The sequence below is a fragment of the Lissotriton vulgaris genome, chromosome 6 (genome assembly GCF_964263255.1).
Source record: "Lissotriton vulgaris chromosome 6, aLisVul1.2, whole genome shotgun sequence".
In the NCBI taxonomy this organism is placed as follows: domain Eukaryota; kingdom Metazoa; phylum Chordata; class Amphibia; order Caudata; family Salamandridae; genus Lissotriton; species Lissotriton vulgaris.
The window spans coordinates 193,209,930-193,228,053 of NC_141694.1; positions in this window are offsets into that span (position 1 = coordinate 193,209,930).

Consider the following 18,124-nt stretch of genomic DNA (forward strand, 5'->3'; position numbering starts at 1 on the left):
GTGGTCGAGTTTTACTCGGTTGATATGAAAGCCGCAGACATAAAACCATTTGAGCTGTGCTTGTGATTGAACCAGTTAACCCAACACATTCCGGCTTTGGAATGTAAATATTCCATCCTCCCTCCTGGATCTGCCTCATGTAAACTGCTAGAAAAGTAGCATAGTAACAATTTGAGCATCGTTAATTGGCTTTACCAGCCCTTTATGTTATGTGAATGTATCAATTGTGCTTTGCTGCATCTAAGGGTAGTTGAGAAATGCCAGGCTCCTCCTGCTCTAAGAGAATTGTTTAAAGCATTATCGGGATCCCAGTGGGCCTGCTCCAGTAATCCATAATTTAGAACTTATGTCTGGGTGCCCACGTATAACCACACATGACTCACTCGAGTATTCACCACTGAATTGCATCATGGCCGCTGGAATCCCCCAGAGTCTATGGCATTTCCAGACCTGACTCACCAGGCCCTTGCAAACCTCCCCTGTGTCATACCTTTCTGTCAGATCGCCTTCTGCATGGTGTTCAACAGCAAGAAAATTCATAGAATCCTTTTTGTTCAGCATGAAGTGTTACTCTGGGTTTTCCAGGTTGCACACTTTCATATAAAATGATTTAATAAAAGCAATTTTAATTGCTGTTTGTGATCATCTTGAAAATGTAAATTGTGAGTTATGTACAAAATATGTGTGGTGAAAGGGTCCAACAACAGGCAGGCCTGAAAACCTGCCCACCTGGCTTCAGAGCGTGAGTGACCAGATCTACCTTTAGCGCTTCGCATCACACCATGGCAGGAAAAAGACTGCCTTTCCCCACTCACCCCCCACCAAAGGGTTAAAATATGCAGCTTGATTGCACCTCCAACCAGAATGAAGTCATCATGAAGAGTCAAAGATTCTGAGCTCTCAAGCAGTGGGCAGATCCCTGCCAAGACGGGCACATAAGCCCTAGGCTCCCGCTCTACATTACTGAATTCATCCATAATCACTAGTATGAGAAGGCATCCATGTTTCTCTTGTTTTGAACTATGAATTCTTGTGAAGTGTGTGGGATGGGTGGTGGTATGGGGATTCACCATCCTGGAAGGTTGCTTCGAGCTCTTGGCAATGACCAGTAGGCTGTGCTCTTTCGCGGCTCAACACCTGTAGCTCGGATGCCACAAGCCTGCCATGCTACAGTAGCTCATAAATGCACACCATGATTACAGTGGCTAGGAGATCCTGCGATGTCTGGATATCTGAAATCCGTTTGGTGTGGTGACTTTGAGCCTGAAGCGCCTGGCTGTAGGAGGTGAGAATGCCATTTTTGTTGCAGTGCATAGGGCTTGGAGCTGTCAGCCTACCACTGCATACGGCAGGCAGGCTCGGGCCGGTTTAGGCCCTGCATGTTTTGGCCTTGTCCTGCTGATTCTTTGGCATGGAGCCTGCTAAAAATGGATACACCTCAGTAAGTGATTCTTCCCTCAAGACGCACAAGCTGAAAAAATAAAGCTTCACAATGGCTCAGTGCCAGTGAAGATCATGGGTGCCAGACGGCTGTAAACTCATCATTGTACTGAAATACGATTCTTCTTGTTTACCGTTAGTAAGACTTCCATGTTTTTCAGAGCCTCCTGGTGTAACTATTGGTTGTTGAGTAAGTAGTTGGATAGTCATATGTTTTCATAAAGGAGTCGAGTAAATTCTGGTTGGAGTGGGGACTCCATCAATACTGGATCCCTCTCTGCTGTTCCTGAGTATAGTTTGTGGAAGTGGGTTGAACCTTCATTTTTTACTTCCAAGCCACTCCAAGGGGTCTATAGCATGGGAACAATGAAGCCAAGCAGGCCAAGATCTCAATGAAGGTGAGAAGAACTTACAATGCACTTACCTGAATGGGCTGTGCTTATGATAACTCACTGCAGCATGATACATGGACTTTGTCCGTGGATGATATGAAAAACATATTATTGCACATGAAAAACAATCTTAATGTGATTGATCAGAAAATTGACAGCGTAACGGTGCCTCTAACCAAATGAAAGAATGCTTTGATAGATAATCATGAAGACTGGGCGTAGCAACATAAATTATATCAGACCTTGAGGATGGTTTAAAAACCTCCAATGATTTGCTCACCCTCCTTGGAAAAAATGCTACCATGTCGGAAGCAAAAAACAAAGATTTGGAAGAGGGCACCTGGTGCAATAATATCCTCATTATGGGGATTTTTGAATCCACTGTCATTGCAAACCCTGGGATTTTTGTTGAAACCCTAATTTCAGAAATTTTTGGCACAGACAATTTGTCACAGTGCTTTGGAGGGAGCACATATATCTCTTGTTCCAAGGCAGGCGCAAGGCGCCCCAGTGTGCTCAATGAATACTAAGGTCCTCAACTTCAGAGATTGAGGCCTTGTCTTGGACTGGCTAGGGAACACTTGTAGTCTGAATATCGAGGGTCAAAGATCTCCCTTTTCACTGACTTCACAGCAGCAATTGAGGATGCCAAGTGTTCTTATGGAAGCCAAGAGGACACTGAATATAGCTAGAAATAGCTACAATTAACTATTCTATGCTACAGACAGCCAAACTCAGAAGGCTCTCAGGGTGGGTTGCACGTTGCGCTTCGCAAAACTTTAAGTGGCTCTTAAATTTGACTAAAACGACACTAAAAAAGAAAACGCCTGAAGATGCTACACCATCTTTGAATAGCTCTCAACCACCATTGAGTGATTTGGATTAACCTGTCTCTCTATTACGTGCATGGTCTCTGTTGCTCCATCATTGAGATACTTGATGGGAGTTCAAGCCTAGATTTACAGGCAGACATTAATGTTGATGATGCATACCTTAAAAACTAGAGGATGACTTTTCTGGTATAAGCCCTCTTGAATGAGTTAACCAAGCCACTGAGAAACGGGGCCCATTCCGTTACTTTTCTTTATTCAGTACCCACAGGAGAGGTTGAAATTCAGTTCAGTAAAACTGTTCCCTTTCCATCAATTAATATAGTCTCTGACCCTGAAGACGGAATGCTGTTTGTGATGGATGTGCTATGTGACCAAAACTGTATAATTGTAAACATTTATGTCCCAAATGTCATGTCTTCACAATTTTTCAGAGAATTAGACATACTTATGCAACAACATGGGCACTACAAGATGATATGTGGTGATGACTTCAATCTAGCTAAAGATGCCACACTTTATAGATAAGGCCATATACCGGCAGACTACTCTAGGCTAGTGCGACCCCTTATAGGGTTGTATGATGAATATAGCTTAGTCGAGACGTGTGGGATCATTGACAAAATATCTTCATCAACAAATTTGGGTAACAGAAATATTGTGTCAAAAATACCATTTACAAAAATATTGATTTCAAATATCGAAAAAAATAGTTTCACACTATAGCTTTACAAAACATACAAAAATATAGTTCCTCAATATATACACATAGTTTAAAGTAGTGAATCTTAAATATTTTATTATATAGCATTCATATAATGTAAATCAAATAAATCTCACTAATATTAAATACTATATATAAATATATACTTCTGTAAATGCACATACATACATATGTGTGTATGTTTAAATATATATATAATAAAATATATATAAATACACATGTATACAATGTAAAACAATTATGAAGAAATATGTTACATTATAATAATTTCTTTGTTTAAATCTTTACATTTACTACAATAAAAAGCAATTCATGTATATATATATATATATATATATATATATATATATATATTACAAAAAACAGAACATTTATTAGCAATTCAATTTCAAATAAATAGATTACCAAGCAAATAAAACAACATTACAAAATGACAATTATAAAAAATATTATAAAAATATAAAAATAAATAAAAAATGTAAACAAATACTGTAAAATTAAATTTATAAATATAAAAATTATATATTTAACCACTATTAGTAAATGTATTGGAGTCTGGGAATGGTGAGAGATATACTATTCCTACTCAAGTTTATGCAACAGTAAATGTGTAATATATTATTACCACTCCAAACAGAACAACAGTAGGGAAACAACACCAGAAAGGCCGGAGTCCAAACTGGATTTGATGGATCCTGAAACCTCTAATAATGTGATCTTGGGGCTGTGACAGGCTCTAAACCTTGATTGGGAGGGGTGTAGCAGGTTGTTCTCAAACTAAAAGGTGGTAAGTTTTTGTTTTACCAGCTTCTCCAACATCTTTGAGGCTGCTGGGAGCAGAGGCTCGTCTAAAATTAGCCAAAGATTCAGAATCAGCATTAGCCTTTTTAGCAGAGGAATCACACTAGCTCTCTTCCATTCCTCTGATATGACACCTGTATGGAGGGAGATGGCAATTAGCTCCTGATATATCATGATATCCAAAATAGATCTCAAAATTTGAGGGGGGAAGGGATCCATTGGGGACCCTGACTTGCAATTCAGAAAAGAAGCAGTCACTTCCTCCAAGGAAGGGGTCTGAAAGGTTGACAGATTAAAGTAAAATATTGGCACAGCTATGGGGCGTATGTACAAGTCCCTATCACCACAGGGACGTGGTGATAAGGGCTTTGCCTTATTTACAAGGCAGCATTAATGTTATGTTATGTTATGTTTATTGCACTTGTAAAGCGCACGGTTACCCTGGGGTATCCTGGCACTAAGCACTGGCTACTGGGGAAAACTGGAGTGTAGCTATCACACTTAACGTGGCATAACAGTGTCTTGTAAATAAGGGCCCCATTCACATTATGCTTACTGTGAAAGGGGTGGGCAGTGGGTGTTGTAGGGGGCATTCCAATGCAACACCCATTAATTTTGATGCTGCTCCCTATTTAAAAGGGCAGCGTAAATAGGAGGCAGCGCCAAAATTAAGACCAGAGAAATGCCATATTTCGCCTCGATTTAGCTTTTTCCATGTGTGCTGCATTATGCAGCACACATCGAAAAAGCAAAAAGCCTTTTATTGTTTATGTACAGGAAAGTCCCCCTTCCTTCACATAAATAATCTTCTGTATTAAGCAGCACACATAGAAGTGGCAAAATGGCATTTCAATATTTTCACAATCTTTCTCCTGCACACAGACACCCTTGCACTATAGTGCAAGGGTGCCTGCATTGGTTCTACACTGCTAAGGGTAGTGCCAGGGCAGGGGGTAATGCAAGGCTGGTCCATATTGTTGTAAATATGGTTCAGCCTTGCTTTTCTGAAGTGGCGGAGTGAGGCGTTAATCCATGACGGCTAACGCCTCACTCCACCACTTCTGTTGTACATATCCCCCTAAGTCTCTTATTTCAGGCTCTCCAGGGGCATTTTTTACCCCGAAAGGTTGGACTGAATTTTGAGGATTTTATCCTCAAAGAAATCACTAAGACAGGTACAAAGGGACTGGCAAGGCTCCAACGGATGAGACGTAAATTTGGGATCCCTAAAATTGGCCACAATTTAAAAAATCTCCTTCCCGTCATTGTCAGCCTCCTTAATGCATTCAGTATAGATGGTACTGTGTTTCTTCTTAGGATTTTTATGGTTGACTTTAAGGGCCATTTTGTAGCAGGATTTATCTGATTCTTGATAAAAATGCCACCAGACTCTTTTCAATTTCTTGCACACTGCTCTTTCCTGAGTTAGTTCCTGCGAGAACCAGCATGCTGAGCGGGTCTTAGTAGTCTTTTACAGGACATAGTAGAGTCTACCGGATCAGCTGCCCTCCTAAGCCAGGAGCTAATGACAGTATACCCCTCCACTACCGATTCTGGGATTACTGGTTTTAAGTCCAGCAGGCACCTTAATTCAACATCTATTCTTGCTCTGTGGCTGGGAGGATAGGCCTCCTTTAAATAATCAAATTGCCAAGAGAAGGGCAGTAGGAAGTGATCAAACCATGGCACTGGATGAGGGAACTCTTGTTTTAAAGCTACATTTAAAAAAATGCAACCAATAGTATGGCTGCCTTTATGAGTAGGCCCAGCAGTAGCTTGCATTAAATTAAAAGAGGCTAGAGTTTCCACCAAGTCCATAGTTAAGGGATCCTCAGTCTTCTCTAAGTGAATGTTGAAATCACCAAGTATGGTGAAATTGGTGTAGGAAATACAATTAGGGCTTAGGGCTTGGTCAAGAGATGCAATACATTCTCTAGCGTATCCTGGGGGGGCGGCAGACCAATACCCCAGAAGGGCACTGTTGTCCATCGGTGGATAAGCTAAAGTCTAAAGCTTCTGCTCCTGTCAGCCCATCAAGTTTATAGGTCTTGCAGTTATAGGTCATTTAATAAAACATTGCAACACTACCTCCTCTTCTTCCCACCCTGTCTAAGTGATCACACACATAGGTATCTAGAATGGCAAAATGCACATCAGGACAGAAGACTTCATTCATCGAAGTTTCTTTCGTGAAAAGTGCATCGAAACTCTCCTCTTTTAGCAGATCATAAAAGTCTAGAGAGTGTTTGTGCAAAGAGCAAACATTAATCAATGCCGCCTTCATGTCCATTCTATTCTTTCTGGAGCCTGCCTGGTTGATGACAGGTTGATTCAGAGGATAGAAGCTATGCTTACTACTGTCACATGAGGTAGGGCCAACACAGTCTAACAAGATAGGGCTGCACCCCGTTGAGACCCCCCATTCTCATACCTATAAGTTCCACCAGGATATAGGTCTTGCTTATCAAGCCCTTTGCTGCACAACCAGCATAGTGGCCGGCGCTGGTTGGGATGAGGACAGGCACAGACGGGCTTGCCTTTGGCACGCCTTCGGTGCACCAGTGGTGCGCCCGCTGCACACATCTGCGCTGCGGCCATGAATTTATAGGGGAATTGGATGTGGAGCACTAAAGTGTGCCAGACTCAAGTTGGTGTCTTTCTGTGTCCCGATTAAGCCCTCATCCCTGCAAGATCGTCTAACAATCAGGTCTTATGTCGCAATTCCTCTGCCCCCATCGTCCCTCTCATTCTCGCTACCCCCCAAAAATCCGCAGCACTTGGATGCCTTTCCCCTTATCTCGATCACCGAGTTCCAGAGACTCCTGCATAAAGTCAGTTCTGGGTCCCCGAATGACTGTTGCCCCCCCCAGATTCTTAAAGAAATCTTTTTGGCCTGCCCTGACCCTGCCTTGGCACTTCTCAACACCTCACTGGCCACTGGAGTAGTCCCTGACTCCTTCAAACAGGCAGTGGTGCTACCAATTCTAAAGAAAGCCAACGCAGACCCTCTGGTCCTGAGCAATTACAGGCCGATTTCCCTTCTTCCCTATTTAGGAAAGATCTTGGAAACTCACGTTACACACTGTCTGAGCGCTTTTATTGAGAGTTCATCCTTTTTGGACCCCCAACAGGCCGGTTTCCGCCCCCTCCACTCTATTGAGGCGGTAATTGCTGCCGTCATGGACACTTTGAGAACTGGGGCTGACAATAACATCTCTCAAGCCCTCGCCCTACTAGACCTGTCGGCGGCTTTTGACACGGTCGATCACTCTATATTGATCGACCGTGTCACTAACGCCGGCATTCAGGGCGTGGCCCTTGATTGGGTCCGATCTTTCCTGGACAAGCGCTCCCAAGCTGTACATCTCTCCACCTTCTCTGCCCCTTTTTCTTTTCTTGCTTGCAGAGTCCCTCAGGGCTCAGCACTATCCCCTCTCCTCTTTAATTTATATATGCAACCCCTTATGATTTCCCTCCGCAAATCCTCTGCAACAATCTTCAATTATGCAGATGATTTGCAGTTGATCTTCCCCATTGATACCTCTCCCTCCTCCTACACAGACTTTCAAACTACCATGCTAGATATCTCTGGTTGGATGGCTCACAGCCAGCTCAAGCTAAATCCCACAAAAACCGAACTTGTGCTGGTGGGCGGGCCGGCCAACCCATGGAATGACAGTTTTTGGCCCCATTCACTGGGGGTTCCCCCCCGACCTGTCAGCTCTGTGAAGAGCCTCGGTGTAGTCATCTCTGGAGATCTATCTATGAAGTCTCAGATCTCTGCGGTTACATCGTCCTGCTTTTTCCACCTGCGCAGGATTCGTAAGATCTTTAGATTTCTCACCAGAGATGCACTCATCTTGGTCATCTTGGCTCTTGTTATTTCCAGGGTTGACTTTGCCAACATCCTCTATGTGGGGATTCCAACCTATCAGCTCCAGAGGTTACAGTTGATACAAAATCAGGCCGCCCGCTTAGTATTTCACCAGCCTAGGCACCAGCACGTCTCGCCGATGTTGCGGAGCCTTCACTGGCTTCCTGTGGCCAAACGTTGCACCTTTAAACTTGGATGCACCATTTTCAAAGCTCTTTACAATCTTGCACCTGCTTTCATTTCCTCCAATTTAAAGCGGTACATACCAGCACGTAATTTACGCTCCTCTGCTGACAATCTCTTGTGCATCCCCCAAATCCATCGTAAGAAACATGGTGGTCTCCGTTTTACTTTTTTAGCCCCCACATTTTGGAACTCCCTCCCTTCTTCTTTCCGCCACTGTCCCTCTTATGAATATTTTCGCAGGACACTGAAAACGTCCCTTTTCACATCTGCATTTGAGTAAAGCCCTTGTTCTCCGCATCTGTCATGAGCGCCAAGAAACCGTTCCGGTGAACGTGCGCGGTATAAGAATTTTTAACATAGCATAACATAACAGTTACAAATCCTTTAACACAAATATTCTATTACAATTTTAGAGAACAAATGTTAAAAATAGCAGCAGGAATTTTAATTAAAAAAAAAAATGATTGCAAGAGGTTTTTGCCAAAGAGTTCCCAATCAGATTCAGATTCACAATGCAAAATAGCCACCCCCACACCTAATCACCAAACTTACTACATTTCCCTTTGATACCTAATACATCCATGATCAGAGGCGCAACTAGAGCCACATTTCAGGGGGTGGGGGGAGGGGGCTAAGAAAGAATTTCGTCAGGGTGGGCTAATTCTTCCAGCAATAGGCAGAGTGGAGATTCAGGGGCTTTAAGAAGGGGTGCAAACACAACAAAGCCTCATTAACAAGCAAATGATCTTTTAAAGACCTGTGAAGTAATCGGGTGCGACTGTGTGTGTGCCCAGGAAGCTGTCTCAGCCCGGGCTGCCACACACGACAGGGGGGCTGAAGCCCTTTGAGCCCAATGGGCGTTGCGCGCCTGTCCATGATAACCTATTATATTCATGATACACAAAGCAAAAATACAGAGCTTGGAGATCATGCAAGCACTACAAAAATGTTAGGGCTGAACATTAAATTGTGCTGACAGTGAAACCCAAGGGATAGTGCAGGGCATCCCCTCATATAAAATAGCTGACCTGTCAATGTCATTACATGGCACAGGTATCCTCGATGTGGGGTTTGCCCTTACAATACACCATGGGTGGCAGGGCAGACATGCACACTTTACCAAGATACTGTTGCCAATACATCCAGAAAGCAAAGCCTGTGGTGCTCTTGTGGCATCCGACAGCCTGTACTGGTACACGGCGTTCAATTCAGAGTGCACTTGAGACACTCTAATGTGTTGTCCCAAGTAAGACAGAGGTTGCTAATCTTGATCTGTGGCTACGATCGTGGACCGCCACTGGAACATCATAGTGGTTGTGTGGTTCACATTAGTTATCCCCTCTCGGTGCTCATTCAGCAGAATGCTCAACCACTCTCCTCCAGGTGGCTTCCACCTGCTTGTGCTTCCTTTATTCGCCGCAACAGCGGCCTCCATGATGAACATCTTGAAGTTCACCAGGAGAAAGCTGGACTACTGTCCCAGTGCCTCTGAGGCCACCATCATGGTGTCTGGTTATGAGAGTAGAGCTCAGAGAGCTGCAATGTATCAGGTATCTGCCAAGCTTGGTCACCTCTGTAAAAATAGTCTCCTTGTTAGTTGTGTTTTACTGTGTCTTGTTCTGTTTGCTGCAGAGAGAACAGCCTGAGCCCCAAAACAGTGATCCCAGGGACATCTGTGATCCCCTTCCACCATCCCGACAGCCATCTGTCACTGGTCTAGCTATGAGTAACATCAAGGAAGAGACTCTGAAGACCCTTGTTCCATGATCCTACTGTAAGCTACAGGGACCAAGCTGCTATCCTGGTGTCCAGTTCAGTGACTTATGTGCTGGTTGCAAATGTCTACATGAACATTGTAGGTCTTAAGCCGGGCGCTTTGAAAGCCCCATTGCCAAAAACACTTCATGGCCCCTTCCAACATCTACTGTTAATAAAGTGAGTCTGAGCACATCTCTATGCAGTGTCAACAGAGATCTCTTGCATGTGGACACATTGGACACTGTTATCTTCTTTCTCCTTCTCGCTCACCCATCCCCATCTCTATTGAAGAAGCCATACTCCAAAGACAACTCCTGTACTCCCAACCCAGAGGGCGGATCTTCACCATAACCCAGCTATGTAAACGTTCAGTGGTCAGACACACAGTTGCCTGCTAGAAGAAGATCCCCCGCCACACATAGGATATCCACCCGGGCACCAAAGGTCCCTCAATCTACAAGGCCCAGAACGCCAGTGGACTTCACCTAGAGCTCATGTTCCTACTAGGAAAGTGAATTCACAGAAAGACTAATTGGTTGTTAGGGAAATAAAACAGATATTCCTGATAGCCCTGCAGAGCTACACACCAACTAGCCAGTAATCCTCACTGGCCTACAACTATAACAATATAGTACTGTATAGCAGTTTAAGCAGTGGAGAGCAAAAAAGCCAATTGTACAATAGTTAATCTCTAAAATTAATACCTAACTTCGACTATGTCAATGTCACAAAATAAATACAGATTACCGTTAAGTGTATAATTTGGGAAATTAAGTAATAATTTTGAGAAAATGACAGCCTGCTGCTAAAAAAAAATGTAATGCTTAAGCCTATAGTTGTTTGACAGATATTGACCTCTGCTTCTTAAGTGCTGTCCGGGCAGGAAGTTTTTATTTGGACATACATAAAAAAATTGAAAATAAATATTAGCAAGCCACATAAAAGACATCCATTAGTACAAAAATATAACCATTGAAAATAGATCTAGTACATCCATAAAGAACGAACACTTTCTGTTACAATTAAACAAAAGGTTTATTGATAGAAACGTTAATGAATTCATTTTAGCTAAGAATTGAACAGCCCTATAATATCTGCATTTCATTTTCATAGAAGCAACTTTCTTGACAATCTATAAATATACACAGTGATTATGGGATTTGTGCAAAAGATCTTAATGAAGAGTGAAATATAAGAAATATATGTAACTTCAGGCTAAAAAGTTGATGTTCAAATTATAGAAAGAATCCAGGATCCATATGGTAGGTGAGAACATGACTGTAATGGGACAGTCCTGTTTAAAAGGGAGGTTACGATAACACTATTTTAAAGATCACATTAACTATTAATGAACACAATATTATTTAAAAATATAGAAAAAGGGGTGAAAGCAATTAACACATTGAGAATCAAATAAAGATTCAATACAATATTTTGTGATATTTGTCCAATGTCTCATGTTAAAGCATTGGATAAATGGGATTATTTCACGATAAAAAGTTACTGTATAAAATATTCAAATGAAGTAAAATTTCAAATTAATTGTATTTAATTAACAGTGAAGTTTCTAAGATATATCATGCTGGTCAAATTTCCACGCACAGATAGCTTAACTCCTCTTTAGAGTAAAACTTTCACAGCTACAGGGTCTGTATCAGCACCAGATAGGAGCCACCACTTTCAATGATGTTTATAACCATTAGGAGGCAGCCATTTGACCAGTGGTGTAATGAAACGTGAGGGGCCTTCCCCAGCAAAGTACATGGAGGTTCTCATCCTTGTCACAAGCTCTCAGGCCAGAGGCCTGCCACTCGCGCCCAGTGCCAAAGGGGCCCCTTGGAGCTCCGTGGGGGCTAATGTTACGCCACTGCATTTGACGTAATTTAATTTCTGAGGTAGACAACAAAGTTTCCTCCTGGATTTTCCCATGACTAGTTCTACTCTAAGGAAGTTTATCACACAGGAAATGGTCAGAACAAGTACATACCAGGTAAGTTGTGTACCATTTACATATACAAATAGAGAAAGAGAAATATTAGTCTTTTTAAAACTAAACCTCTTAATGCCTAACTTATGTATAATTAGAACATTTTTTCTAACATTTGTTAGGTTAATGAGCTTAGTCTAATCAAAGTTCTTCAGTAGATATTTAGCTGTGTGGTGCAGCTTGTCGCTTATTCTCCGGGAACTCTTAGGTGGGAGGCTTTCTCTATACACTGATGAATTGTGTCTTGTTTCTGTGACTGGCATTAGGAATCCTGCAGTGGAGGCAGAAGGAGATAGAAGCAGTTGTCATTTCTCCCCTAACCAGACTTAGATTTTCAGGTTGATAATGAGATACTGAAGTTCATGTTGGATTCTGTTTTCTTCATAATAGAGATACTGTAGGAACTGGGGTCACCAGTTCCCCGGGGGTAGCCTGGCACGAGCAGGTAGGCTCCCGAAAGCTCAGGTGTTAAGTGACTACACAGCACGCACAACCACTGAGACAATCAATGCACACGCAATGACGGAGACCACACCATTGAGTTTTTTATTCCAATCAATTAATTTTATCTAAGACCAAAATCAGGGTGATCAATTACTCATTACATTAATACATTTCAGGGGATAACTGTGGGCTTTCATTTAGCACTGCATTTTGCAAGTGTGAACATTACCTTACTCAGCATTACTGATTTCATTAGGGTATAACCAAACATTTCCTGACACAGGTCTGGGTATGCCATTAAAGATCAGGTAACTTCTCACTAGGCAGGAATAGAACCTCTTATGCAAGAATAAAGCAATTTCTTAAGCAGGATTAAGCAGTGCATTAAATGGGGATAAAACATGGCATTACATGTAAAACATTTCATTAGTCGCAGTAGCCATTTCCTTTCATTCACCAACGATAGCCCCCTTCGTCTAGAAGTTATTCAACATTTCATCAGGGGGGCAACCAGTGTATTAGGCCAGATTATTCATTGTGGGAACCAGAAATAACCCTTCAACTGAGCAGGGCACGCCAGCCAATATCGTTCCCTCTAGCAAGGGGTTAACTTTTATGGCCCAGATTGTCACTCAAGGCCATTGCCCCTGTTCTTGGCACTCGGGCCCTTACCAGTTCACAGGGGGGCCGACGGGGCCCCAAACACAGTCTTCCTTGGAGGTGGGGCAGTCACAGGCCTCTCGCCCGCCCACCCGGGGTGTTACCTCCGCCTTCGGGCCTGCTCCGGCCCCTTGCGATGGTCTCCGTGCCCCGGCAGGGGGAGGGGACTCATACTGACTCCGGAGCCCCCTCGGCAGTATTCCTGGCCTTAGCAGGGAGCAGGCTGATCAGGGGAGGCCTGCGCTGCTCCGGCGCTCTTCCTGGGCCTCCCTACAGCCCCGACGTTGCTTCCGTCTTCATAGGCTTCCCTCACAGCGCCTCACGGGTCTGGGACCAATCCGGTCGCGGACCTGTGGGGGCGTAGAGCCACCGCCTCCGAACAGCGGCAGTGAGTGGTGGGGGTTAGTCAGTGCCTCAAGGGAGGTCGCGCTGCAGGTACAGGCACAGCGCTAGAAGCGGGGTCAGGCAGGAGGGCGCTTGATGAGAAGAGTGCTTGGGGCTCGCAGTAGGCTTGGCAGAGTCAGACATTCAGGGCACAGTAGGAGAGCAATTAACACAGCGCCGCAGGCCGTTCAGTCAGCTCAGAGGGCTAGCGTGGGGTAGCCAGATAAGGCCAGGCAGGACAGCAATTCAGTCAGTTCAGTCAGGGGGAGTTAGGTAGGACAGCGCAGGCCCAGGTGAAGGCAGGGGGCGCAGGTGCAGCACAGTCCAGTACCTGGTTGATCCCCCAGTAGTCCTACCATTGTCCTCAACTAGTGAACTCAACAACTGGAGCACTCTTTCTCTGTAGTAACCACCATTGAGTCACTCTCAGTGAGTCACAAGCTTGCCTTTCAAGTACTCCCCCGTCCCACTTAATGTCATGATTCAGCCAGCTCTGGGAAGAGTCTTTCCATCCAGTTGTCTGAAAATACAAGTATGTTTAGATAGTTGCCGCAGCAAAGAACTCATAAAGTATCTGGTGTCTGAGTCAAGACCCTCGGCTTGGTCTCCATTTCAATCCACAGGTTAGTTGGGGGAGACCTCCTGCAAAGCATTGTCTACTTTCTCTAGCTCACTATGGAGGGAAAATGTGTGTCTGTGTGTCATGTTTGGATTACCTCCAACACTAAAAATACACACTTTGTTATGACAACAGCTATCTCCAGACCTCCCCACAGCAAACCACACACCACAGACGTCTATTTTTTTAAATACAACACCTCAATTCAAGGTCTACTTACAATATTCAAACCCCCTGGAGCTGATTCTCAGAGGTTTTTGTACACATAGGAGTTACCTGTTCAAAAACTGATGTGCAGGACACAATCCCAAGAATCCTCACCAATGGAATGATGGTCAGTGGACATTCAGCTTGCAGATCATGCTTATTACAGCATATAAATAAGCACAATCTTACAAGTTTGTGGGTATTTGCAAACATGTTGCTGGCTCTATCCCCAGTAGCAGGAGTAAGTATTTGTTACTGAGGACGGGATGGAAAGTGTACACCATTATACTTCATGGAGGTGTATGCGCAGGGGTTTCTCCAAAGTAAAATATCTTCCCTTTGAATAAAATAAAGGAAAAAGAAACAACTGTGCTAGCACATTTTTGCCAAGAGTGCTCCTGAAGTGGAAAGTGGTAAATGAAATGTGATGTCTTCAAGTGTATCTGTTAGAGCAGGCTGGTCATGGATGATGTTCCCACTTCTTTTTTCCTGAAACTTGTCTCTTTGCTGAATAAATGCCATTTTGAATCACCCCGCGAGTGCTGTATTACTTCCTGCTGATCTGGGAGGTTTGAGGAGCTGGAATATTGGTGCAGGGCACCTACGCGCTACAGCACCCGCCTAACGAGTGACTCGTGGTTTGGTGCAAACGAAGCGAGAAAATATATATACCTCAGAATCTGATGCAACAGCCGAGGAATCAGGTGACGAACAGCGAGATTGCGTAAATGAACGCAATAGAGTGGCTGTTCCTTTTCACACTGAGTTCCAATTGATACGACAGAACTGGCTGAGGGGGGGGAAGAACAAGCCCCCAGAGCAACAAGAAGAAGGAGAACCCGGAGATCAGGGGGCGGCGGCAAAAGGTAGAGGAAGGGGCAGAGCAAAACCCCAGAACCGGACCTACCGCAACAAAAAGAAGTAAGGGATCATTTACAGACTGGGGTGACCAATTTGACTGTGGTCAACCTCACGAATCAAACTCTTACGGATGAACAACATGATCTCTTAAGCCTAGGGCTCACCTTTTGTTCAAACACCAATCTGGAATGCACGCAAACTAAAATTGACCTTTTCCGGTTTACCAGGAAATTGAAACTACATAAATATTTCAAGCTAAGACCACACATTAAGGGACCACTAAAACATGGGACGAGACTGACAGCCACTGATACCTTGATAGGCAATGATATGCCTTGTATCAAAGCTATGGAAGCTTTAAGAACTGAGACAGAAGATACAGATGTCATGGGAATTGACATGGTACAGAGGGCAGCAATACAGGAAATCGAACAAGAGAGGGATGAAAGTCATTTTAAACCCCTTTCTACATTTATTCACCAGTCACCATGGGATGCTATTGATGCTTTCTCGGAGGCCATAATGATGGAACTGGTTAAGCAAAGGAAGGGCACCTATGCAATATCACAGAACCTCAGAGAAAAGCCTTACAAGAGCTAATGAACGACAAGAAAATCATCATAAAACCCTCGGACAAGGGGGGGAATGTCGTTTTGATGACAAGAGATTATTATCAAGAAGAAGCGATGAGGCAACTCTCTGATGCAAAGTATTATTCCATCACCACCAGGAATGTTTACGAATCTAGCATCAGGGAGTATGATGATCTGGTTCTTAAGTGGTACAACCTTTCCATGCAAGGGAAGGATGAACATATCTTCCTGCGCAGCAATAACCCCATGATACCGACTTTCTATCATCTGCCCAAGCTTCACAAAAACAATGTCTCTCCACCGGGCCGTCCCATTGTGGCCTCCATTGATGGGCTGACAGAAAATATGTCTAAATTTGTGGACAATTACATCTTCCCCCTTGTCTTAAACCTGAAATCTTACATCCAAGATACCAAAGACTTTCTGAGTAAAGTGGCTACAATTGAAATGGAAATCAGACTATCTATTCTTGGTGATGGATATCACCATCCTCTATACCATCATTGATTATACCCATGGACTGGCTGCCATTGAACACTATCTAGGCAAACGCCAAATCCGTTTTGCACAACATAATATCATGCTGATTGAATTTGTGCAGTTTTGCCTAACTCATAACATTTTTTTGATTGAGGACAGACTCTATAGGCAAATCTCCGGTACGGCGATGGGCACCTGCTTCGCCCCTAGCTATGCAAACTTGTTCGTTGGCTGGTGGGAGGAGCGGGTGCCCAGGAGCTGGAAGGAAGGCCAGGAAAGCGGTAGGGTGGTACACTGGTACCGCTACATTGATGACTTGTTCATCGTGTGGCAGGGTACCAGGGACATGGCAGAGAAATACATCGAATCTCTTAATGACAACATCTACAACGTGCACCTATCTGGGACAATTAGTGGGGTGGCAGCCAACTATTTGACCTCCGGGTGTACGTTGAAAATGGCCATGTCCACACCTCGCTGTACAGTAAGGAGACAGCAGGGAATTCTATCCTCTTTGCTAAAAGTGGACATCCACCTAAACCTATCAAGAGTATCCCCTATGGGGAACTCTTGAGAATCAAGAGAAATAGTATCCAAGACTGGGAATTTGAGGCGGCTGCTTCAGATTGCCTGGCCCGCTTTCGCTTAAGAGGGTATGACGAACCACTTTTACAAAGCACACTGAAAAAAGTCAAGAAGATCCCCAGGGAGGACCTACTCAAAAAGAAACAGAAAGGGCAGAATATCTCTAAAAAGGATATATTTAGGATGATAACACCATACTCCACAGGTGCTAATAAACTTAAAGCAATGATGCGCAAGAATTGGCACATCTTGCTCACCGATGAGGTGCTAAAAGAAGATCTGCCACCATACCCACTAGTGACCTTCACTAAGGCTAGGTCCCTGGGGAATATGCTGGTGCATAGCCATCTGGAAGCTCCTATTACCCAACCTAACACTCTTAGGGAAATGAGTGGGTTCTTTCCCTGTGGAAAGTGCAAAGCATGCGCTAACACCTGGAGGGTGCTCCATTATGATATCCCGGATGCTGGCAGAACGAACAAGATCCATAAATTCATCACATGTAGTACTGTCTATGCCGTGTATTGTCTAATATGCCCATGTGGCTTACGCTACATTGGGAGAACTATCAACCAACTTAAGTTAAGAGTGCTGGAGCATCTTAGGGCAATTGATAGAGTAGACCCCTCGTACCCAGTAGCCCGGCATTTTGTGGAACAGCATAACAAATATAGAAACAAATTGCAATTCTTTGGGTTAGACCCTGTTCCGTGTAGCCCACGGGGAGGAGACAGACTTAGGAGGCTACGACGCCTTGAATCTAGATATATTATTGATCTGTCCACTAAGCATCCAAAAGGTATGAATAGCGGGGAGGAAATGGCAGTACACCTTGGCAAATAATGAATAACATCTGTAATTTTTTATGTACTGAACTGGGCGAGACGGCTCTACCATTTTGTCTGGCTCTGCCTTCATTACTATCGACACCTATAATGAATTTAATTATGTGTCTTTGCTCTCGACTATGATGTGAAGTTGTGCTCTGCAGAAATCATTGGCATTATCAAAAGGCTTTTTAGAAGTATCATTTCGATTTATCTGGTGCACTGGTATATCATTTATTGATAACGAATCATCACTTTTCAAGCTTTATCTACGAAATTTTGAAAATTTGAATATGTGATTATGAAATATGTTAATTCTTTAATTGCCCTTCAGATTAAGTGTTTCTCTTGTCCTAGTGTCAGAGGCTTGGTAGTTTTCGCTCTATGATGGTCATTTAATTATTTGCAATTATCTGTATTATCATTTTAAATATATATTACAGTTTGTTAACGCTAATATGAAATGTGCTGA